The 25,592-nt window shown below is 39.2% G+C and overlaps 1 long non-coding RNA gene across 1 annotated transcript; it reads right to left on the bottom strand.

Annotated features, from left to right (window-relative positions):
* Window positions 1-270: 270 nt before the first annotated feature.
* On the bottom strand, window positions 271-7,701 carry LOC114138889 (uncharacterized). Its single transcript, XR_003594340.1, has 3 exons — window positions 7,691-7,701; window positions 2,516-2,518; window positions 271-311 (listed from the first exon to the last, which is right to left on the bottom strand). It is a non-coding gene; the product is annotated as an uncharacterized LOC114138889 (long non-coding RNA).
* Window positions 7,702-25,592: the final 17,891 nt, after the last annotated feature.

Genomic DNA, 25,592 nt, shown 5'->3' with positions numbered 1-25,592 from the left:
GTCTTGAATTACTTCAAGGAGTTTGTTTTAGGGAGGAGACTCTAGCAGGACGGAGGGGAGGGACTGAAAAAACATGGCCCCTGTTTGTGACCATCATTTCAAATTGTTTACAAAATGGTCTTAGCTTTTGGATTAAAGTTATTTTATTTGAATAAACATTAGCCTGGTAGAAACCAGCCCCTTGGTTCTGCGCTTTGCTTCGTACCGAGGGGTCTGGACCCTCGGCTGTTGAGATACGATTGCTAGCTGGGGGCGTGAACCACAGCTGCCTTTTTATTAACCATAGAAATGTGTAAATTGAAAGTACAAAACTACATTTGCTTAATGGACACCCATCAACTTAAAAAAACTCAAATTCTTTTATAAAAAAAAGTTGTGCTAGGATGAGGTTTGGAGATTAGGGTTGCCATGTCTTTGGCAGCAATAAGTTGTCATAAACATTCTTCTTGCTCAACGTTTGTTGCCCAATATTTGGAAGTGTGGTCAACACGGACTGAATGCTATTGCCAAACTACACCGTATACATTTATATATATTTACATATAGAGGCAGACTACAATTCTAAAACAGAGCAGAACATCAGCATCACCGCTCACAGCTCCTCCTTCTTATGTTCGCTGATGGGCCGGGTTGAAATGCATCCTGAGAAATCGAGCTCAATGGCAGAAATCCCAGGTGGTGACTTCTTTTTTTTTTTTCTCCCAGGCAGTGTGTGTATCTGTTGTACCAACCCTGGCCATTGCCTTCACTGTAAATCAGTTATCATCTCTCCCACAAACTGTTCCCCTGGTTGTTTATATGATTGGTTTACTCCAGGTGGCCTTAGGCAAGACTAGTCATCATGTCCAAAGCCTAGATGGAATAAGTCAAACTTATTTTTGGCATCTCGCTAAAGGGCTGTTACAAGGTTTATCAATGACTCTGGACTGCATCTGAGCAATTCTAGTGAGAATTTTAAATGCTTTATTTAAGACCAGAATTGAATCAGTCTTCACTAAATAAATATTCTTGAAATAGTTTATGTAAAATGTTACAATTTTTTTTAAAATGAATTTTAACATTTGTGAAAACAAGAAGTAGTGTTTGCTGTCCCACCCAGTGAGCTATGTGCCATTAAATCCACCTCACATTCCAGGTAGTCGTACCAGAGTAAGACCACCCAACCCAACATGTTGTTGCACAAAACATCATCTTTGTTATTACAACTTTTGCTCTGTGTTATGACTCAGTCTCAGGTAAAATGAGCAGATAAAATCCAATAATAGACAGTGCTATTGATGCTTCATATTCAAGACACTGAACCTTTTTATTGTAACTTCTTTTCTGAGCAATATGTCATCCTGTCACCACTCAGAGATAATATTGCTCCACTGAGATGCCCTGACCTTTATGTGTCACAAGAAAACCAGGTGTACCAAAGATACTGTGGCAAAAAATGACTGCAAAACTTTTCATTTTCTTTTCTTTGCTATTTCTTTGGGGTAACTTGAGATGAAACCAATCAAGAAGACTTCCTCTGAATCCCTTGATTGGTCCCCTGGGATTCCAGTTGCCCCTGGGAAGAGACTCAAAGAGACTTTTAGGAAAATGTGAAAGTTCCCTAAAGACAATTATTCCTCAATTCATTTTTTTTAACTCCAGCTACAAATTGTTATACAAATTTTAAAAATTTCCACACATAGTTGTGGCATGCAAATAAGTCAGCTATGTAATGATGACTAAAGATTGGAAGTTGAGAATATTTTTCATCATCAGATGACAGACTGAAGGTTGGTTGCATTAATAAATGGTAGCTATCACAGCCTTCACTGACTTCCTCGTTAAACCTAATAGGGTCAGTTGGTTTTGGCCTTATAATTGGAACAACATCTTGTAGAGCTGCACAGTATAATAAATAGCTATGATCATCTCAACATTAATGTGTGAAATATAGCAGTCACAAAGGAGTATTTAATAGTCTATGAAATTTCAAGTACGATGAATGGAAATTTGAATATATTTCACTTGTTGGACAGACTTTCACTGGGAAAAAGAGCAAAGTCGTAAAAAAAGAGAAAAAGAGAGAGTCTGGAAAATGTGGGTTTGTTGTAATCAGAATAATCAGCAACAGCATCGCAATTACAGTACATATTTTGCCATCAAGCAGCCCTAAGTGTTGATGCGGTGTGGTTCCATCGGGTTCTGATCGTCATGTCGTATCTTATTGTTTTGACATAATGTAAAATCAACATCAATTAAAAAAAATATTATCAATAAAAGTTGGTTCATAACCAACTTTTATTGATAATTATTATTAACAAAAAATATAAAAAATTATATTCATCTTATCCATATTAGCAATAGTTTACGATACCTTGATGTACTAGCACTAAACTACCTGCTGTTCCACATTTTCTACATTTTGTTTTCTACATTTCAGATCTACATCCACGGCTAAATTTGCTAAGAATATAAATGTCATATTAAAGATAAAGAAATGTTGGCCTTCAAATTAAGTTACACACTCCTTTTAAACATACTGCCTGCAGGTAAAACAAATTCAACAGATACGTAGCCCTTCTAAAAGAATCCAATATTTTTTAAAAAGTCTAACATTCTCAGATACTTTAAAACTTAATTCTAGAATCCCGATAAAAATGCTGTTTTTAATATGTATGTTCACAGGGCATAATACCAATTGGGGGCTCGCCCGGGATCTTTTCTGTCTCTTTTTGTTGGATGTTAGGTTAGTAAATATTCTAGTAGTTGGTAGATTGTTTGATAAAGTCATTGTGTTATGAGAGCAAGGTCAAAATATAACAAGATATATATATATATATATAAATATAACAAGGCATATTAATATGTAAATAGTCATATTTCAAGAATATGTTTTTAATATGAGAAGAAAAGCATAATAGTATGACTTTATTCCCATATATCTTTATTCTTGCAATATTATGACTTTTTTCTCTTAATACTACAACTTTATCCTCGTATTATTTCAAGTTTATTCCCATATAATTATGACTTTATTCTAGAAATATTATTACTTAGTTCTTGTAATTTAATTATTAAAATTATTTTAGCGTGTCCCTAATACTTTGTCACACCAGCAAAAACAAGAAGGATAAATGTAAAACAAAATCAAACTCTGATGATTACTTAAATTCATAATGCCATTGCTTAGAATGATTATTCTCAGTTTTAAGGTTATCTCAACCAAAACTATTTTTCATCTCTCTCAATAATTTCACTATATTCAAAAAGTAAATGCTAAGAAATTGCAGGCTCCAAATAAATCATGTGAAAATGAAAACTTAATAATTTATTGTTAAAAAGGTGTAAACAGCTTACAGAGCAGACTAAAAGCTACAATGTTTGAAAGGTTATTGATATGCAGAAGAGTGGACTGACATTTACTCAGTATTCTCACGATGGCCGTTCCTCTCTGGCCTTTTACCCGGGCCATTATGTAAAACAAGAGGAAATTCCAGCCAGAAGACATGCTTGGTCATGCTCAGCCTGATAACCCCACCGCGAGTTTATGCCAGAAAATATCTGCTTCATTTATATTCCTGATAGATATCTTTTTTATTCTCTGTCAACCTTTTTAAATTTGTAACACTTAAGGCCAAAGAATCCCCCCTCCTTTCCGCCTTTTACTGCTGCAATCAGGGCGTACTACTCTGCAATCCGCTGAAAGAAATGTCTGCAAGTGACTTGATTGGCATAGGAGTGAAACCGCTGGTCATGTTCCTCCAAAACAAGCACATCCAATCTCACAATGCTGCAGTATGAGGCACCGTGTTATTCTCAGCCTCAGTTTGGACTGGAAGTAGCTCTGAATCTAGCTTCAGGCAGTCTTGTCAATATCAGTTCAATGTCAGCCTGTTGGAACTCGGATAAAATGAGATTAAGGGGTAATGTTTAGGGATGGGTCACTAAGGGGAGCTTATTACACCAGGGCTTTGCATGTCATCTGCTTATCGGGCCAGGTGGGCCTCATCACCGATATTTTTTACAAGATAACACAGAACCCATCTGTCATCCTGCTGGCTCGTGCCTACATTGACAACGGGGTGGTAAAAACACCGACTTTTGGGAGAAATGTTGAGGGCTAAGCTACTAAGGGACTCTCTGTCCAGTGGACACTATCCAAGTCATTAAAGCTCCCATATGTAACTTTTACAAAAGTGTGTTTTTTTTCGACACTTGTTAAAAATGTCACCATGTCGTGATCGCATGGTATGAGACAGATAGTATGTGAAAAGAGCAATCTCCTCCAACTCCTCCCTGAGCTACAAACGCCGTCTGAGGAAATGCACTGCTCCCAACCAAAAACAACCAGTCACAGCCAGGAGGAGGATCTTAGTCCTGTCAATCAAGCTCATGTACGTACTCCTAAATGTGGCCATTCAAACTAGCCTTAGCAGTCGTGGCAGACTATGTTGTGGTGAACCAGCTGGAGCTTAGCAAAGACCACGCGGGATGGGGTGAGCGGGAGAGAGAGTGATTGACAGCGCTAAGATCCTCCTCCTGGCTCTGATCACCGCTAAGCCGCCACTTTTTCCAACTTTTCCACACTGCCTGGCTCTGGCAATGGAACAAACACATTTTCATCAATATTCAGGAATTATTGACTTAAAACAAGTCATGCTAAGACATATCTTGCTGAAAATTAACTTATATGTTAGCTTTGTCTTGAGTTCTTCAGTTGTGCTAAGATATTTGCAACTAGACCAAAATTGCTTGCTAAGACTTTCTATTTTTACAGAGCATTACCCTGGGTTCCTGATAATGTCCAAACGGATAGGACTTAATTCTCCTGAAACACTTAGTGTTTATGTTTTCAAGTTTTTTTTCCTCTTTACATATAACATACAGTACAGACCAAAAGTTTGGACACGCCTTTTAATTCAATGAGTTTCCTTTATTTTCATGACTATTGACATTGTAGATTCACACTGAAGGCATCAAAACTATGAATAACACATGTGGAAATATGCACTAAACAAAAAAGTGTAAAACAACTGAAAATAGCCCTTATATTCTAGTTTCTTCAAAGCAGCAACCTTTTGCTGTGATTAATGCTTTGCACACACTCTGCATTTTCTTGATGAGCTCCAAGAGGTCGTCACCTGAAATGGTTTTCACTTCATAGGTGTGCCCTGTCAGGTTAATAAGTGGGATTTCTTGCCTTATGAATAGTCATGAAAATAAAGAAAACCCATTGAATTAGAAAGGTGTGTCCAAACTTTTGGTCTGTACTGTATAACCACAGAAGCATCAATGCAGTCTCCTTTTCTTTAGTGCCAAGAGTTAGTAGCGCTGCCGTCCACCGGTCCGTCAGATATAACTGATGTTGTGGGAAGGTATAGATTTGCTCTTGCAGAATTGATGTGACAGGTTAGCATTATTGAATTCCGCTGCCAGCAGTCCTGTGGCCTTGGAGTATTCACTGTGAATGCAAGTCTTTGCATGAATGTTAAAGGTCTTTGGGCCCAGACCCCCGTTCTCCTTTCTGATGAGTGGGAAAACTACACTTCAAAATCAATCCTGGCTACAATAACAGCTCTGGGTTGAATGATGGGTTGTGTTTTATGCTGAGGTAAACTCAGCTGCTGTTTTAGGTAAATTTTAGGTGTGCTGTGTTTGTCGATTCAGTTTGAAAACTTCTTTAACCTCTGATTAGTTTAAATTTAACTTCAAACTACTTTACTAACCCCAGAGGGAAATGAAATGTTGTTGCAACTCATGCTACACAATTTTCTTCAGAGTTACTGCATCTCATATCAAAAGCACCTTTCCTGCTGTTTTTTGGTCTTTTTTCCCCCCTGGAGAAGAGTCTGCTGCTGTTTCCCCTGGACAAATACACACATATTGTACATTTGTCTTAATTATCACATCTAGCCGCACATTTCTTTTTATCTAAATTTGATATTTTTAATAACTGTACAGCATTATCTATTGTACAGTGACTTATTCTGTTTTTATATTTTGTACCTTAGTTTGAATATGCATGTGTAACCGGGTGGGTTGTATTTGTACTTTGTTATAATTACACAAAATGTCTTCTGTTACTAAGATAGGCATTAATGAAAACCCTATGAAATCTTTGGTGTAGGTGTGTGACTTTAAGATCAGAAGCTCCTCCTCTTTCTGTCTTCTTCTGTGGTATTGTATTGTAAGACTGCTGGCGCCCCTGAGGCGCTACCATTTTGAAGTCTTGTCCTCTTCATTTTTCTTCAAAATACATTCAGTTTATTTCTAGATCTTTCATGTGCATTTCTGTTATCATCATTGTAATACATATTTCTATCCTGTAACATGAATATTTGCATGAATTTGTGACTGGAACTGACTTTAGTATTGGATACGTTTGCTTTGTGTAGGACTTCCTTACAAGTATTTCCTTTTACCTTTAACATGCTGCTGGTAGACGTTTGGTTCCCCACTGAGAGGCCAATAGAGGATTTTTTTCATTTTTTATTTTATTCTATGTCCACAATCTGGACATGTGTCTGCTGCATGATGCAACTGGCCACACTGGAGCACAAGATGCAAGACCTGGATGGGAACCCAGAAGAGTGAAGGAGGATTTTTTATTTATTTTTTTATTGTACAGAATAAGAGAGCACTCCATCCTTCAGACATGTGGAGACAGTAACCTGGCTGCAGAGCCTCAGATAGAACTTATCGAAATGAGAAACAGCCGAGTCGCCGCAACATCTCCAAGAAAATCATGTTAAATTATTTTACATATGCATATCTAAAGGAAATATATGCTTAAGTTATTTAAATTAATTTACAAAATGAATGTCTTTAGACAACACCACTGAATTATACTTTAGGACTTTGTGTGATGGGAATACAGAAAATTACCTGCCAATTTTCAAATTATGCGTTTGAAAATATTTTGCAATAAAACCTCATTAATAGAAATATGTTGTTCATTTAAACTTGTATTGCCGTTATAATTGCTTTTTGTACACAAATATTTAAAGCAAACTTGGTTAATCAGATAAACAAAGGCAAATATCTTATTTGGATCATAATAATATATGATCCATAAATGGATATAATAATATAATAATTCCTTTATTTAATCAGGTAAACCCCGTTGAGATCTAGATCTCATTTTCAAGAGGGACCTGAAACAAACTTCACTCCCCGTCGGGGAATCGAACCCCGGTCTCCCGCGGGGATACTCACCACTATACTAACGAGGAGAACATATATATGGATATATATCCATTATGATATATGGATCATAATGCTACTTTTTACTACTCTCCCATATCTTTATAAATTGTGGAGTACTTTTTGTTTTTCTCTTTCTTTTGTTTCCTTTAAGTCAAGTAAACCATTTTGAATTGAAATAAAAGTTGCAATATAAATAAAAACGCCTCCCCTTATGTTACTCTCAGAACTTAAAGCAAACAAGCAAATAAAATGAGTATCAAATGCTGAGAATACATCCATCCATCCATCCATTTTCTGTACACCCTTGTCCCTAATGGGGTCGGGAGGGTTGCTGGTGCCCATCTCCAGCTACGTTCCGGGCGAGAGGCGGGGTACACCCTGGACAGGTCGCCAGTCTGTCGCAGGGCAACACAGAGACATACAGGACAAACAACCATGCACACACACACTCACACCTAGGGAGAACTTAGAGAAACCAATTGACCTGACAGTCATGATTTTGGACTGTGGGAGGAAGCCGGAGTACCCGGAGAGAACCCACGCATGCACAGGGAGAACATGCAAACTCCAGGCAGAAAGACCCCGGCCGGGAATCGAACCCAGGACCTTCTTGCTGCAAGGCAACAGTGCTACCAACTGCGCCACTGTGCAGCCCTGCTGAGAATACAGATACACAAAAAAATATTAGCTGTATTTTGGTTCAAAATCATAACAGAATTGTCCAAAAATGCTTTTACATTCAATATGAAATTCCATATATCCAAACATATAGCAATACACTGAGACTGAACCGCACAAGAAAAAATCTAATCAAAGCTAATCACTTCATTTTATTGGAGTAACAGTAATGCTATGCTACCATGGAGATTCTGACGTTTCTTATTTAGAAGCGGTTAAATTATTTTTGTAAGCATTCACCCAAAGTGTGCTTGAAAAATCCTGCATTTCTCAAACCGGCCAGTTTCACAAACACCAAAGGGTCCAGCATTGACCGCTTGTGATTTGGGTATTTATTAATAAGACAAAATCTACTTTACTGGTGCTGCTGTGGCCTTGGATCTGGTTCTCTGGTTTCAGTGGATCAGCTAGAAGCTCATGATGCGAACTCTTCCCTCTGGCTGTGAGAAACAGACTGATGAGCAGCTTAAGTTGTAATGTCCGTGTAAATTGTAGGGGCACACCATATTTCAAAAGTTGCTTTCAGCCTCATTTCCCTTCCAGTGAAAAGATCAGCATTTTTTAATGCCACCACAGCAAAATAAAGCTAAATCTCCGAGTGCTGCTTTCTGTGCTGTCAGCCTATGAAATATGGATTTTCGGACAGCTTCTGTGAAACTGGTTAGCAATACGGCACTTTGAGGTCAGGAATGTTTGACAAAGTCGCAATTTGTCAACAAGGATCCACTGACAAATGTTGTCTTCACTCTGTCAGGCCCACATGCATCCTGTACGGTACGATGTGTAACTTCAATCGACTTTTTTTGTATAGCGGTTTATGCCGAGTTTATGGTAAATCAACTGTTGATAGAAGCAACTCATTTCCTAATCTAAAAATAAAACATTTGTGTTTTAAAGAACTAAAAACTTTATCATTGGTTCTTCTCTTTTGTATGAAAAACAAATACAACATCCAATGTGTTATGATTAATATTGGAGTTTGGCCGTACAGCCAGTACAATAAACACAGAGAATGTCAAATAATGATCTCTATTGAATCTCCCTTCCAGGTAAACCACAGAGCACCTCAGGGCTGTGTGTTTGGACCACCACACTTTGGTATTTATTACTTCCTACCTGGATGGAAGCATAACTACTGGCTCATGTTTTCAAGTCTATATTTTTGTTGGTTATGATGATTCTGCGTACAGCTACTAAAACATAAGATTTAGGATTGAATATTGCATCAAGCCAAAAAAAAAAAAAAAAAGAGTTAACATAAAGTTTATGACCTGCTTTAAGATTACTTTTAAAGCCTAACAAATGACACATCAGAACATATACTAATGAAATGACTATAACTGGAAAGTTAGTGACAGTTATTTTGAAGGAAGTGAGGAAGTGGTTCATTAGTTGCCTTGTTGTGTTGACATAATCAACCAGTCCTTCTCGTCGGGTCGGACTGGCTGACAATACTCGGTTATAAAATCTTGAAGAAACCTTGAAGTTTTTTTTCTTTCTCTCTTTGAGTTTGGTTAAAAAAAAACCCAACTAAAATAATCAAAGTTGAATCCATGTGTTACGGTAAGAGGTGTGGAAGGAAAAAGTCAGCAAACGTGGCTGTACAGCAAACAGAGCCGGTTTATTAAGCCTCCAGAAACACAGCAGAGTTCAAAATGGCAGCAATCCCAGCAGTCCGCCTCTCTCCTGGTTGACCCTGCCTTCTCAATTTACTCTAGCCAATAAAACGTCAGCTCTCATCACTGCTCCTTTTATAAAAGAGCTTGGTTGGAGGCGGGCCTCTTCCTTGGCAGGGTCCCAAGATGGCAGCAGCCAAGGTGACAAACCTTGACAGACAGACGGAGGTTCATTTACACACTCCATAATTCAAAACATTAAGGAAAAACGTATTGCTTCTTAGCACCATGATATGTTTTCCCTTCAAATCTGAACAAATTTGTTTCGCACAGACACGAAAAATGAATAAAAAGAAAACATCCCTGTAGGTCTGGGCTTGCGGGATGTTTACATGCACCAAAATGATATCTATTAGCTTAGCGAGCGAGACGTACAGAAGCCTAATGCATGTAGGACAGAGCAGATAGACGAGCGCCTGCATCAGCCAACAGATGAATTAGAAGCACGGCACGATTTTGAGCGATAAATTACAAACACCTCCCTCTCCCTCGCTCCTCCATATGCCGGCTTCCTCAACAGAACAGCCCAATCAATATGGCTGAGGCGATTAATGCGCTGGCAGTGGTGATGTACTTATAAAGAGCTTTCATGGCCCAGTGAAGGATGAAATCACCCTGTGAGCCCCGAGATCTTAAAAACCTGAGGTGCGCTGGGCAAAGACAGAAAGGAGGAGGAGGGGCGGGGGGCGTACAGGAGGTTGAGGTGAGGTGATCGCAGCAGGGTCCATTGGATCGCTTCCAGCGGGCTGAAATGAAGAGCAACAGAAGGACAAAGACGTGGGAGACGTTTGAGGGGAGCAGCGGACCTTCTCGTATTACCTCGTAGTCGAGGCACGGGGTTCCGTTTAACTGGGGAGAAAGGGAGAGAGAAAACCACAGCAGGGAATGAGAAACCACGACATGCTTTCTCAGTGGAAGAGTAACTCCTCCATTTAATGCCCAACTGCCCCTGTGAAAAATCGAAAGGACGTTTGACAAGATTTGGACTTGTTAACAGTCACAAGTGATTTTCTGGTGGATGTAATGTACTGGCATCGTGAGTCTACTCCTGGTGGGACAGAAGTCGGCGTTAAATGTTGGATTCAGGAGAGTTGGTTAAAGATCAGCTTTGGTTAAAGATCAGCTTTGGTTAATAACGAGCAAAGTGAGCTGTCAATACCAGTTACAGTGAAAATTACAGCAAATGGCCGCAATTTAAAGGGCTTTGGGTTGGAAATCTTAGAAAAGTCAATCTGCTACACAATGAGAAAAATAAAACATATGGTTTTAATAGCTGTCTATATAACAGAGGCGCTATGATTCCATAAGTTACTTCCTACATTTTTATTTTTTCGGCTAAATGTAAATTTTGTGTGGGAAGGTCAACTTTTACATCTTAAACTTTTATTATTTTTCATACCAGTTTTATTCCATATGCCAGCGTATTTATCTGTCTTGTCAACAAGGGACATTGAAATCAGTGGTAGGACTTGATGAAAATTTGTAATTGAATCAATTGCTGGATCTGTAATTAATTAATGACAATTAATTGGATTTAAATTGCAAATATATATTGATAAATAAGCAACATTTTTTATTCAGAAAACAATTTTGCTGCTAAATTATTAAATAACTTGAACACAACGACAGCCTTTCCCAGCCTCCCATCAGATTGTTTTTAACCTTCCAAGAGAAGCAGCTTTGTCTTCCACCAACGATGAAGCAGAGAAATTTACAATCTAAACTGCCAAGTGAATATATTAACTGTGACAAAAAATAATCTGATCATTAAAAGTACTCATCTGTAAGTCATATTTTAAAAGTACAAATGGAACCGTAAGTCCTTAAACAAACCAAGAAAGATTTAAGATAGTTGATTGTTGAAATTGGATTTGACGTTCTGAACATTTTTGGTTGTGAATGCCAACAATGTCTTAAGTTAAGATCTTAGAAACTGTTTGTACGGCGACTCATTAGTGAAGATTTCTAATCTAACTCGTCGTTTTTGTTCTCATTTTTGACATTTATTTGTATCCGAGTCGCCAAGCTGAGGTTGAATGGCTGCTGGAGGATGGAGACCAAGGACCTGGAACAGCACGTCCACGAAAATCTTTGAAAATGTGCATTTGAGTGCAAAGAGGAGAAAGAGCTACGATTTATGGCCAAGATTAGCAATAAATAGGGGCAGTTTCACACACAGACAATCAGGCTCTGATGCACTAATACACACCAGTTCACACACACACATCAATCACTGTGGCATGCATGGAGAGCTCATTCAGGTGAATAATGTCCACAAACACCTTGAGGATGAATGAGAGCAACCGTGTGTGTTTCTGTTTGTGCTGCTAAGCCGCCACCTTTTCCACCTTTTCCACCTTTTCCACACTGAACCATCCAAGTATCAGTCAAGGTCCTTATTTGTTTCTTGTCCTCCATATTCTCACCTCCTGTCCTTGTTTTCAGTATCTCCCAGGTGCCTCGGGATAGCAGTAATGACTTTAAGAATTTTTAAAAAGTTGAAATTTCTACCGTTAGCATATCTTTTTTTTTTTTTTTTTTTTAGGTTGGCATAGTATTTTGTTTCCTGTGGATCAGTGGTCCCCAACCACCGGGCCGGACCAAGTGGTACCGGGCCGCGCAAGAAATAATGAACTACTTCCGGATCTTTTATTTTGAAAATCCTAAACCGGATTTTACCAGTTAGGCTACGTCTTGTGCGTCAAAATTGAGCCAACTTGCAGCAGAATGAGTAACAACATCGGAGTACTGCTCGCAAGACTAGGAAGTTAGTTAGCTAATTAGCAAAAGTATGTTAGCAGCTAAATACCGGTAGCCTCAACTGCCTCGAGTCACAGAATGAATTGAATATGTCTGAGTGCAACTCAAACCTTTGCCTGACAGAAAAGTCTTAGGAGGAAAAAAAAATGCATATGAAAGGTTAAATAGTCCTGCTACAACAAGATTTAAGTTCTGACTTTAAGGCAAGCCTACTTTTGTTTTTAAAATAATTAAGACATTTTACAGCTTTAATGTACACAAAATCAAAAACATGTCGGCCTTCTTGTCAGTGACAGTCATGCAGCCCAGATCAGCTTCTTCCATATATGGTAAAATACACTGATAAGTTTAGATTTAGCATTAAGAAGTTTTAAGGATGCGCAGACACCGTGCTACCAAGTGAAACCTTTAAAAAAATCTCTGTAAACGCTCACTGTGTTTGATTTTCAGGTTGTTTGCCTGAAACGTTTCATACCGATCAACAAAACCTCTCTTCAAAAGCTGTGAACTGTTCCTGAAAGCTGAAAGTATTGAACTCAATCACTTCACCTGACAGGCTTTATTATGCAAGCAGGACATTTTGTTTCCTAAAGTCCATGCCAACCAAAATGGAATCTGGGTTGTAGTGAAATGCAAAAGGTCTTTGAGAATGGATGACCTCTGAGGATTTAAGTTATTACTTTGTACACAGTCCTTGCCAAAACGTAACCGCATTGAACTGCTGACCATTCATAAAATATGCCGATGTCCGTCATCCCTGTGAGTCGAATCAGTCTTTCGTGGTGGAGTCGTATTAATTATAATAGTGCTTAGAAAGGCCTGGGACAAAAACAATACGAAAACAGCAGCACTGAAGGAATATGTGTCTAAAAACAGTTTTGGAAATGTGTTACTATCTGTGGACGGACCTTCACTTATTTTGATTCCTGACTGTTTGTGAAACTATGATTTATTCAGTCAGTTAGTCATGTTGCCCGTGGATGAAGACATTTGGGATGAGTCAAGAAACGACAGGTCACTTTTAGTAGCACACTGATCACAGTCAGTACTACAATTAGTCTGACAGGCTGTCAGTTAAATTATATTCTCAGGGAGTATAATGTATCAGTGCCTCTGTACGTTTCTTGCTTTCCGTTTTCCTCCCGGCTTTTAATTATTTGATGTTAGCTCACCAAAGTCATACACTCTGATGATTAGGAGGAGATAATAAAGTTTACACAGACAACTCATCAAAGCAAATTAATGTGTGCCTTCTTAATAGGTTTACACAAAGCTAAGCTACGGCAATCTTTGGGTTGCATGTCTTTATATTTTTTAAAGTCAGGTTCAACATGATGAAAACCTTTTTGACTAAATAGTGGTGTGGTACCACAAAACTGCCAAAGAGAGGGATTTACAGCGGCTGAAAGGCTTTGTTTCCTATGTTCACAGAAATCACTGACTTTCTGTTACGCTGGATAAAAAGGAAACATCCATCCATTATCTTCTGCATGATGCAAATCTGGGTCACTTTGGGGGAATTCCAAGGTATTCCCAGTCCAGCCAAGAAACATTGTCCCTCCAGCGTGTCCTGGGTCTTTCTCAGACACGAGGAAGACCTAGAGGGACATGTCCGGAACCCTTCACAGGGTGGCATCCTAACCAGATGCCTGAGTCACCTCATCTGCTTCCTCTCGATGTATAGAGTCTCTACTGGATGACCAAGCTTCTCACCCTAAGTCTATGGGAGAGCCTTCAGAGGAAACTCATTTTGGCCACTAGTATCAATGATCTCATTCTTTCGGTCACTACCCAGATGAGGGTAGGAAGGTAGATTGAACCTTTGTCTTTTGGCTGAGTTTTCTCTCACCAGACAGACCACAGCAAAACCTTCAGATACTTGAACTCTTCACTTGCAGAACAACCTTGTCCCCCGCCCAGAGAAGGCAATCTATCCTTTTCTGATGGTGGGTTACTGGTTAGAATCCCACTCTCCATCTGTCTTTGTAGTGTTCTCGAGCAAGATACTTCACCCACTGATGGCGCAGAAGGGTGGATGGTGTCGGCATGTGGCAGCCTTGGTTCTGTCAGATTTCCCCAGGTAGTATTTGGTATGCATGAATGGGAATGACTAATTTCATTGTAAATCGTCACATAGCCAGTCAGAAAGTGAGGTGACAGAAATACAGACGAGAATTGAAAAAGCATAGAAGACTGAACTGCTGCCATGGCTCACCAAAACGTCTAATGGACATCTGTATCGCCGTTGCTTCTTCCCATTCGACTTTAATTTTGTTTACTCTAATCTCACGTTTGGTCTTGAGAGGTTTTGTGAAATTTTCTGTCTGACGTCTGAATGTTGCTGAGTGAAATCAGTTTGTGTGTGGTGTGTTGCTCCTGCCGTGTGGCTCGACACCACACACTCTGCGACCAAACCTGTTATGCCTAAGATGTTCTTATTGTCGTGTGTGTGGTCACTCAGGTTTTGAAAATCAGACAGAGATGTTAAAACTTTGCCTTGTGAACCAGGCATAAGGCATGTGAGGTCTGCTCTGGTTCAAACATTATACCTCGTGATGTTCCGGATGAACTCTTGTGTTCATTTTGGGAGGTTGTTAGCTCATCAAGAGGTTCTCTACTGCTCCAGTGTATCTTTATTGGTGAAAAGTAGCTCTCACTGATGGCAGCCCAAAGTACAAATAAAAATTCAACCACTTTGTTTCTCATCTGTCTTTCAACTTCTTTTGACTCAGGAGTGATGCGTCGACTTTTGGGATCTTATAGTCTACTTCCTGATGTCAGACAGGTATCGTTTCATGTTTTTCTTTATTGTACACGTCTGGAGATATAGTAGAAAAATCTGTTTAATCACAGTTACTCGCAATTTAACATGATTGCATTTTCACACAGGGCCAGGTTGCTTTGGATACCTGTTTTCTCCCGGTAAATTAAAACATCACTTTAAAGGTTCTGTTTGTATTCATAAAAACGTGTTTGATGTGTGACAAAAACAGAAGAAATCTCTAAGGAAGTAAATCCTTTTTCACATCACTGCACGCTGCGGTGTTTTTGTTTATTGCTCATGAGTTGCTACGTCTTATATTCCAGCTGCTGTCTTCGGCGCCTCTGCTTGTCCTCTCACAATTTTTATATGCTTCTATTTCTCAATTCGCTTTCGATGCAGTTTCACTTTGACGCACAACCCTACGCTTATTTAACTATTCTCTCCTTTCATTTGCACCACTATGTTGCCCAGGAAGACGGTTCAGAGGCTGTCAGCATCTATCAGGTGTCAGTCACTCCCATAGGCATGGAAGAGCAGCTTCTTCTTCTTCTTTTTTTGTTTGTTCATTCATTCTGTCTGAAAGTGTGGTGAAAGAAAAGATAGTTTTCTTTATTATATCTGACCAAGAGCTCAGGGGAACTTGTTTCAAGCAACCAAATCGACACACAATTTCACATACACTCATCGCGCTTTGCATCTTATGAATATAACCTCATTGCTTTCTCGTTTTTGTGTTAATCCCGAATTCCCCACCCCCAATCAAAGATGTTTGATTGTCCTGCTGTTTGCTCACTTGCTGATTTTAGTGGAAGAGCTGCACATAAATCTTTCCTAAATAAGAAGCCCTGACAGACAAATGGAGGCAGACAGATAAAACATTTGTCATACTTTATGGGGATGTTGGCTTGTCCGTTTGCTGAAATTTGAAACATTTCCAGACCCCATTGAGGAGGATGTGTCTCTGTGACTGTACAGTTTCAAAAATCCACTGATTTATGGTGGTAAACTTGTCTATTTGCAAACTAATTTATCAGGAAGGCCGGTAATAACTGGAGAGTCTCATGCTGATGGATGAAGGTGCTCCAATGTCAACAATCTGAATAAATTAGCTAAAGTTCATTTTAGCATCTATTCTTTTTACTGGAATCAATGAGATCACAATATTTTTCCTCTCTTGAGCTGAGGATATTGGGTAAAGTGGTTCTTTGAAAAAGTTTTATAACAAAACTAATAAGCACCAATAAGTAAATTGGTACAAATGTAGACAGTGAGGGACGTGTAAATGATTTATTCAACAATGGTTACCAAGATATTAACAACAGGTTCCACCTTGGTACATTCTACTATCATTTAGCTTTCCACAAATACCTGGTAGGAAAGTGAGGTTTACTGCCCACTCTCAGCATCATGATCAAATATGGCCGCCTTGAATTTAAACTTGGGCAATATCTGCAGAGAAAAAAAAAAGGAGAGCTCCAGCTCCAGCTGTTAACGGTAAGCATTGAGATCAAAACATCTTCTCAAATATTTTAGGAAGGCTTGTTCTAAATACTTAAAAATGTTTGTCACTTTAAAAATCCATTTATTATCCTACAATTTGCTTTGATTTCCATGTTGGCGCCTAACTAGCTGATTTAGCATACAGTAAATTACTAACTGATAACATTTGATATCTCGTGTGAAACGACAAATGAAAACTTTCGGGTAGTTTTGTGGGCCGCCCTGGTTGTCCTCCATCACCTTGACTTGTGTTTTGTTTATTGGCTTGAGTTCACTATAACGACTAGAGGGATTCAGCTAATTGTGAATCCTCTAAAAGTAGATCAGTTTGTGTCTTTGTTTTAAGCCCGACAACTTTCCAAAAAATATAATCTACTATTACACAAGACTTGCAAGTGAGCACATAGAACTGACCTTCTAGTCACAGCCTCGTTTCTATGGACTTTTAGCTCAAAAACTTTGCTTCATTTGAACTCAGATCAAACTTTTGATAATTGTCCTCTGAAGGCAACTTCACAAGTGCTCCTGTTAAATTTTCTCCCAGCCGTGACACCAAGTGTGCGCGGGTGTGTGTGTGTGTGTGTAGCTCCCTAAAGCTTCGTAAGAAAGAGTGCGCAGAGAAAAAGAGAGTCAAAGTTTATGCATTCTTTGTTTCTACCAATATTTTCCACATCTTTGTCAAGCCATGCTTTATTTCCTGGTGCATTGGGCAAGTCCCCGACATTTGTGAGACGCCGTTGTGTTTGTGCGTGTGTGTTTTTGTGTGTACGTTTCGGAGGCCAGTCTTTGGGTTACTGTCTCAATAGGCCATTTACCAGACATCGTTTGTCATCCCTGTGATGTTCTGTGGTTCAAGGATGCAGCCTCATACCCTGGAGTGGCTTTTTACTTTCACCAAACTACAGCATAAAGCTGAGGTTCTATAGCTTTTCTCCAAGGCATTATTTTTTATGGCATCTGTGCTTCATTGGACGAAACAAAGGACAATGACAAAAAAGGAAAAGTTGAGTGGAATGCATATAAAGCTAGGACACTATGAGGACCGGAAAGAATATTCTTCAGGGATCAATGATTCTAAAAGTCACCTCCCACTTAGTGTTTTTGCTCTTGATTTGTGCAGCAGGATAGAAAAGCTTGGGGTTAGTAGTGCTAGATTAAATAACTATTATATATTGACATTAACAACACTAAACTGAGATAACATCATTTCTGTTCCTTAAAGCCTGTATTAGGTTATTTAAAATACAATTTTTAAGCTTATGTTTTTTCTGTCTTTCATGTGGTATGCTGCGCTGCCGCTGTAGAACAATTACGTTAACAAAATGGAACCTGGAGATGTTATTAATTTAGTGCAGTGTGCTGAAGCAAAGGAAACAAGGCAGAAAAACCCTTGAAACACTCCAAACCACTCCTTTTTTTCTCACTCTGTGTTGCTAGGCTACACACAAAGCCGTTGTCATAGTAACTGATTGACAGCAGCTCCTGATTGAATAACCAGGAAGGCATGACCTACTAAACCACGTGCTGTAGCAAGACTTTTATTTACGTTCTCAGTCTTACAAAATAGTGTAATCTTAAGTATTTTGAAGAGAAAAAATTAACAGTGAGAGTGCAATCATTTACCCAAGAAACAGTTACTACATTTTTCCAACAGTCTTCATAGAGGGATAAAAAAAGAGAAGAAAAAAAAAGCAATTGCAAAAATTAGTATGTAGATGATTAAATTTGGATGAAGTGAATATCTTGAATTGGTCCGGTCAATTTTTTCAGAGAATCTCCAACATTCCTGACATATTTCCTTTTCCTCCATATCAGCTGAATTTATCAACTACCACAGAAGTCAGAACCTTTTTCCTCCTCATCAGTCTCATACTGTGGTGCCGCCGCCATACATGAGTACTCGCTAATGGTGGCAATGATCATAAAAGAGAGGGGTGGCATGAAATATGCAGTGTTTAATGTGTGCGGGGGTGTGTCTTTTGGAAAATGAAGACATCATCTCGCTGTTCCAGATTGTTTCCTTGAGAACATTAAGGGAAGTGTGGGTCATAACTATGATATGTAACATACTAAGAGAGTTCAGCTCGCTGGGTGGATGGGAGTTTCAAACCTGGATGCTTAGAGACTTTCATGACTTGCTGCTTCAAATGACAGTTTTTGGTTATTTAATGCATAATCTGCCGACGAGGCAACAAGAACTTTAGGGATGTTACATTTTGGTCGGAATGACCTCAGTCACAATCCAGACCCGATTCAATACATCTCTGCATGCTGGACATGTGATCTAACACTGAAGTGTTCTGTGGCTGAACTCCATCTGAGATTAGTGCCGGTTGTTATGGCGAATTTAAAACAAGTCGTCTTTTGGTCGCCTAAAGCTGGAGAATCATAAAATCAAAACAAAAATACGTCAGAATACCAAACCAAAAGGTCTCGAAGCAACTTGGAAACAGGAGTGAGAGAGAAAACAGCATGGAAGTAGAATTGGACACAACAGGAAGTAGACAGGAGACAGGAACTGTCTGCACAGGAAAATGGTGGCTAAACACTATAATTTAAATCAGAATCTTTTCATACACTGAAAGAACGCAACAGACCATCCTACACAAATCATGTTTATTTCATAAAAGCAAAATAATAAAAGAAAACATCATGCAAGGAAGCAAACACTTAATGGCGTAACTTAGTGAAAGTCTTTGGTCACCCAGTTTTCTTCAAATCACAGCAGACATGTTTCAAAGACCTGAAGGGTGAGCTATAGACTTAATCTGAATAACTTTGTATTGTTGATCAGTACATTAAGTGTTTCTTCAAACAAAGAATATTCATAAAGCCATCTGTTAACGGCAGGAACTGGGAACAGACTGGCAAACTTGTCCAGGTTGTATTCTTTCTCTCACCCCAATGATCGCTGGAGGTAGGAACTTCGGATGGATCTCAGTCTCAAGTCATAGTTTCTAAGTCTTGGTCTTGTTTCTGTCTCAACTAAATTGTTACTCAAGACAACTTTTTCAAGTTTGAAAAGTGGCAATATTTTTGAGGTTTGCTGCAAAAACGGCATCTTTTTGATTGCAGGAATGGCCTTGAAAATGGTCTTGCTTTGGTTTGGTCTTCAACCTGGTCTTGCTTTTCTCAAAGCCTTGGTTTTGGCCTGGTCTAGGTCTATGTGGTTCGGAGTACAACACCAAAAAAACATCTTCAATAAAGAACAAAATGAGACCAGTAGTCGTATTTTTTGAGTATAGGGAGCATTTCACATCAACATCAAAGCTCGACTAGCTTGGTCATTGCCTTCCTCTGCAGCTCTGCTCTACAACTTCAAAAACGTTGGAATGTATTTCTGCTAGTCGACTAGGCCACAGTTCATCCAAGGCAGAGTTTCAGAAAACAAGGTCTTTTTGAGTATTTTGTTTGCAACAATCAAAGCAACACATTGTGTATTAAACAAGCGTGAATCATGAACCAGTAGCTCAAAACCATCCAGATCCAGAGTGGGTTTTTTTTTTTCTGAATGCAGATGTGAGGATCTGCGAATCACAGCCTCTTCATCAAAAGACGCACGTTTCAATGGCACTCCACAGCAAACGGCAGACAAAACTGAAGCTGCTCTCAGCAGGTGCTGAACACGACGTAAACAGACGCAAATCAATGTAAGCACAGCATTAGGAGAAGAATGATTCTGACGTGACTCGGTGTCAGCTCAAGAGGATTTTTCCAGAACCAATCGGCTGGGCTTTCGCTTCAAACAAGAGTTGGCCGACATCTGCTGAATGACAGCTGGAGAGGTACGATGTGTGGGAGAGGGGAAAACAAAGAGTAGCCAATGGAGAATAAAGACAAATATGTTTACACTCTGAAGTCTAAGTACATTCGAGTGCAATAATATTCTTCATTTTGGGCTTTAATAGAAGTTTGTCCTCTAATCAACAGGTTCAAAGTTTTAAATTCAGAATGAATAAACATCTTCAACAAGTTTCAACAAAGCAGCTAAATCTGCTGGGTGTATGCATGCGTGTCATTGGGCCAGATGCTAGCGTAGCGGGTGCCCCGTCCCCCGACAGCTGACACCTACCGCTACTCTGAAAACCTTCTGGTCAGCAGCGCAGGGTCACATTGTTACCTGAGTACATGACGGATCTCCAGGGCCCATCGCCTTACCTGCTATCACAAACCATATGGTGAAGAAACAGCAACAGGAAACTCTGAAAACTTTCTGGAAATGGGAAAATTAGGAACAGAAGACACTCAGGTCAAGAACTTCAGCAGCTCTAAAGATGTTGTGTGTTGATTGAAGCGTGGGAGTAATTTGTTGTGTTTCAAATGAAATAGTTGTGATTTTAGTTTCTTCCTGATAAACATACAAGACGGCAAACATTTTTTCACAACTGTACATGTTCGTTGAAAAATAGGAAGTTGCTGTTGAGCGTAGGGGACTACAGGTATTTCTAGGCAGCTCCAGTTTAAGGCTGTAATAATCCAGTAGCTTTCATGCCAATGTTTTAATCACCAGCTCTACTGGCAGCTACAAGACAGGTATTATCCAAAATACTTATTTAGTAGTCACAACTCAGGTAAACATGAAGAACCACATATTGAGCCAATCCTTTCCTTTTCTACTAACACTGACACACACAAACTGAGCAGGTGGGTCTCCAGGTATCTGTGAGATGTCAGTGTTTTATGTGCTTATATCTCTGTGTCAACAGATACAGAGATATGGAGACAGGAGGAACGATGGATTAGAGACGGAGGGAAAAACTGATTGATAGGGAACTGGAACGTGGCAGAAGTAGAGTCAACCAAGCCGCTTTCCTCAAACATAGTCTATGGTCGCTCTGAAGGTGGAAAAGTAAAAAGCGGGATTGTGCTGCGATCTAATTACCTCACAAGTCAGAACTATGATCTGGGAATGCCACCCTCTCCTTTCACTTATTGTAAGTGAAATAATCTGCACTGAAAGTACTTTCTCATCAATATTAAGGAAATATTGACTTACACCAAGCTCCTATTTCTTGCTGAAATATTACTTGTAAGTTAGTTGTGTCTTATTTCAAGTGTACTAAGATAGGACCTAAGATAGATTTTGTGTTTTTGCAGTGTAGGTGGAATGCTACGTGACATGCTATTTGCTAGCATTCACAAAGTAGCCAATACTTCATTTTCCTTGGCGCTGATAAGCTGTACCCCCAGCAGCAGAGATAAGAAAGGCACTGGATGAAGATGGTTTCCACTGTGCATATTGATCCATATTTAGGCATATTTGGTGTCTCAACAATTAAAACAGTTTTGCATTTCACATTTTCAGAGGGAACCTGAAGTATTCACAGAGTTCTGGTGGTTGTGGTCCTTAAACCCCACAAATACAGGAGGTCCACTGTTTGTGATACACAAGTACCAGGCCAACTATAGTTAGCAAGACAAGCTAACATGTGAATTTAATCATGCCTTTTGTGTAACACTGTTGCAGCACATTTCATACCGTAAGTTAGATAGTTGCATCACAGTCTCAGATGTGTTACAGATAGAAAACTTTCCACCTATACCATGTCTGTCTCTTACCATGGGATGTTGTCGTTGTCAAGGATATCTCTGGTAGAGAGTAAAACTGTTTCATTTTGCCCTATTTTTGTAAACTTTACGTTTGAGATTATTTTACTTTTCTTAAAATCCTGCACTGTTATAAGCCGTACAATAGTAATAGTAATATGGACAACTCCTCTGGTTGAGAAAGTCTGTCTGTTTTTAAATATGGAAAAAAATATATGTTCCTTAACAATTTCATATAAAGAGAAACCTTTAAGTGTCAATAAGATGTATGTATTTTAAGACAAAATATGTTAAGTTGCAGCCACTGCCAGTATTTAATGCACATGACAGACATTCTGGATGTTGCGGTCAGATTTGGGGAGGCATCTCCACTTGATTCTCTTGGGCAGAAGTGAAAAAAATAGACCAGGTGTAAATCTCTTTTCTGTAACGCAGAATTTATATTATATTTTCATTTGAACTACTAACCTAGCGTAATTGTTTCGCTAACCCATCTCCAGAGTCAGCCTAGAGCTAGCAGTCAGCTAGCTAACACGTTTTTGATATTGATCTCTACAGGCCCTATGGTGTTTTGTTGCTTAGTTAAATTAATTTCAATGCACGTTGCGCTAAAATTCAAATGTTTTCCTACTATAACGAGCCACACTTTCTGTCATATTAAACATATTTGATCTCCTCTGCCTCCTGATCTCGAGAGTCCTTTTGTAGGTGAACTCGCGCGTTAGTCTGTGTTCATATTCACGGTTGACACGATGGAAAATAAGTCACTAGGATCTGACTTATTTTCTACAAGAAAGGAGAAGCACTTCACACTCTTTGTTATACACACAGACGTGCTTTTTGCATCATCCATCACTTGTGAGAGATTGTCACAGCTGTCCCGTCTGTTCTGTTCCTCTAGGTCTTCAAGTCTCTACTCTTCTGCAGGATCCTTTGAGCATGACACGAAGTTTCCTTAAGACGTCCTGATCCTAACTGTCACATCTGCATTAAATTCTCACTTTGGAAGTTTTCTCCACTCCCCTCATCTAAGCGCTATGTCAGAATCTCTAAACAAAACACCTCTTAGTTCTATTTTTTACTTATTATGTGTCGGATGAGGGGTTTATTTTTGTCGAGGGATACATTTTCTTTTCTGGTAAAGCTTACACATGTAGCTAGAGTAGTTAGTTCTGCTGCTATCTTCATCACTCTGACACTTTCTGTTGTCTCTTCCACACAATCCCACTCAATTCTCATCTCCCTCTGACGCTCCATCTGGGATTTCTGCCATTGAGCTGGATTTCTCCTGTAGAATTTCAACCTCACCAATCAGCGAACAGAATGAGGAGTTGTGAAAGATGATGTTGATATTCTGCTCTGTTTTAGAGTTGTATTCTGTTTATCTAAGGTTGTAGTTTAGCAACGGCAGCGGAGGAAGTAAGCGGCGTTAGCCACGCCTCCAGATATCAACGTCAGATCAAGAGGAATGTTTAAAACTTTTGTATTTCTGTCAAAGACGTCATTGAGTGGAGGACGATTGTTTTCGGTGCACACAATTTCCAGTGAGCTTCATAGCGCAGCTTCCTTTGCAGTCAAGCTAGCACATTACATGCATCATGGCTAAGTGTTAGCGATTGGGTAAAAACATTTTCCAGTCCACTCCTCCAGCAACCAATCGTTTCTCAATAGTGAGCGGTCCAGACCTTCTGGAGGAAGCAAAATCTAGGCTATACTTTCTCCTACTGCTCTCCAATTACAAAACATCTCTCTGGGTTTTTAGCTGAGGTATTGCTGCCAATACCTTCACATTCTTTCTGCAAATCGTTGTTTTTGTTTTTTTTTATTTGTGATTTTGTGCTATATAAAAAAACTGAATTGAATCTTATTTCATTGGATTCTCTACAGCGGATTCTCTCGGGCCTGTGTTTCTGTGTTCAACCCTTTTGTCAATGTTGGACAAAGATGCTGTCTGAAAACAAACAACGTTTTGCTTCACTGTCTGAAATGACCTCAGATGAATCTTTTCTTGTTTTAGGTCAGTTAGAAATAACTTTGGAAATGCTATTGTTAAATGCCACAATAATCAGAGCTAATGTGTCAAAGATTGGTTTATTTGTTACTGTCGTGAAAATGAAAAGTTTCCATACAGAATGATTGGTAAATTTTTTTACATTTTAAGTTGGAGTAAGCATTTTAGTCACACTGGCTCAGGGTAGAGGGGGAAGCAGACTGAACGATGGTGACAGAACCTGAGGTTGAAGCTGGGTTTCTGGTTTTTGGGGTAATTATCCAGGTGGAAATTTTTGATAATAGCCCAGGCTGACAGGGTTCATCAGTCCAGTCAGTTACCCAGGCTCTGTTCTAGATAGCTGGTTATAAATAGGCGCCGCAGTGAATGAACACTCAGTCAGTGCTGAGCTGAAAGGCGGACCGAAGCCGCTTCCTTTGGATCGCCCTCTGCACACTTTAAGAATGGAGGCGATACTGAATGACACCTGAAGCCCCTCGAGGCAAATTTGTGACTCGTGATATTGGCCTTCATGAATAAAGTCGAGTCGACCGGGTCCCGCAGCATTTCCAGAGACAGAGCAGAATGTCAGCGGTGTTATAAAGGCGGCTTGGAAACCACCAGGACTCGACGGTGGTTGGAATGAGGGTGATGGATTACTCTGAGGTGAGAGGAACGCAGGCGGCGATTTTGACTCAAATATTCCCAGTAATGACCTGATGCAGAGTCTGAAAGCAGAGTGAAAACGGAAAGCAGGCAGAATGTGAACGAGAAACAAAGAGAAATCATGAGGCAGAAAATATGTTAATGTCACATGGATTTTATTATCACAGTTCATGAAAGAAAAGGGGGAAAAACCACGAAAACAAGAAGCTACAACTTCTTTCTTCAAAGTAACATGTAGAAAAAGTTTGTCCAGCAGAGAGCACTATGAAGTTATTTACTGGCAGTATATTAACAGACTATGACTAATATATCTGATAGTCATTCAACATCAACACAGCCAACTACATCAATACATAAACTGCTATGAGACAGGAAGGACAATGGCTAAAAAATTTTTATTACAAGTATTACGGTTAGGGAGTTTAGTGTGTTTGAACTATTACACAAATTATTTTGATTTAGTTGTCAAACACATCGTAATATAAGGCTGTTTTAAAAAATAGCACATAACAGATATAGGTGGTTAGTAAAATGAGAAAATTTGTTAAATTAGACTGGGAATTTTTCTGCATTATTTTCCCTTTGCTGCGCTAAATTAATAACACCAACATCTCCGGTCTTCATCTAGCTAATGGAGCTGCTCTACAGCGGCCGAGCGGCTATGGATGGCAGGTAAAAGAATAGTCTTGCTGCCCTGGTTGCGCGCATACACAAAATTTCCAGAGGAAATTTAATTAACAATAATTAAATAAAAATGAACATGAAATGTGATATAGATAAAACTTGGTAACAAAAATAAAAAATAAAGAGCTTAACTAAGTTGCTT

This window comes from Xiphophorus couchianus, chromosome 23, assembly GCF_001444195.1.
Source record: "Xiphophorus couchianus chromosome 23, X_couchianus-1.0, whole genome shotgun sequence".
In the NCBI taxonomy this organism is placed as follows: Eukaryota; Metazoa; Chordata; class Actinopteri; order Cyprinodontiformes; family Poeciliidae; genus Xiphophorus; species Xiphophorus couchianus.
The sequence above is the reverse complement of the archived record's forward strand: the minus strand, read 5'-3'. Positions and strand labels throughout refer to the sequence as shown.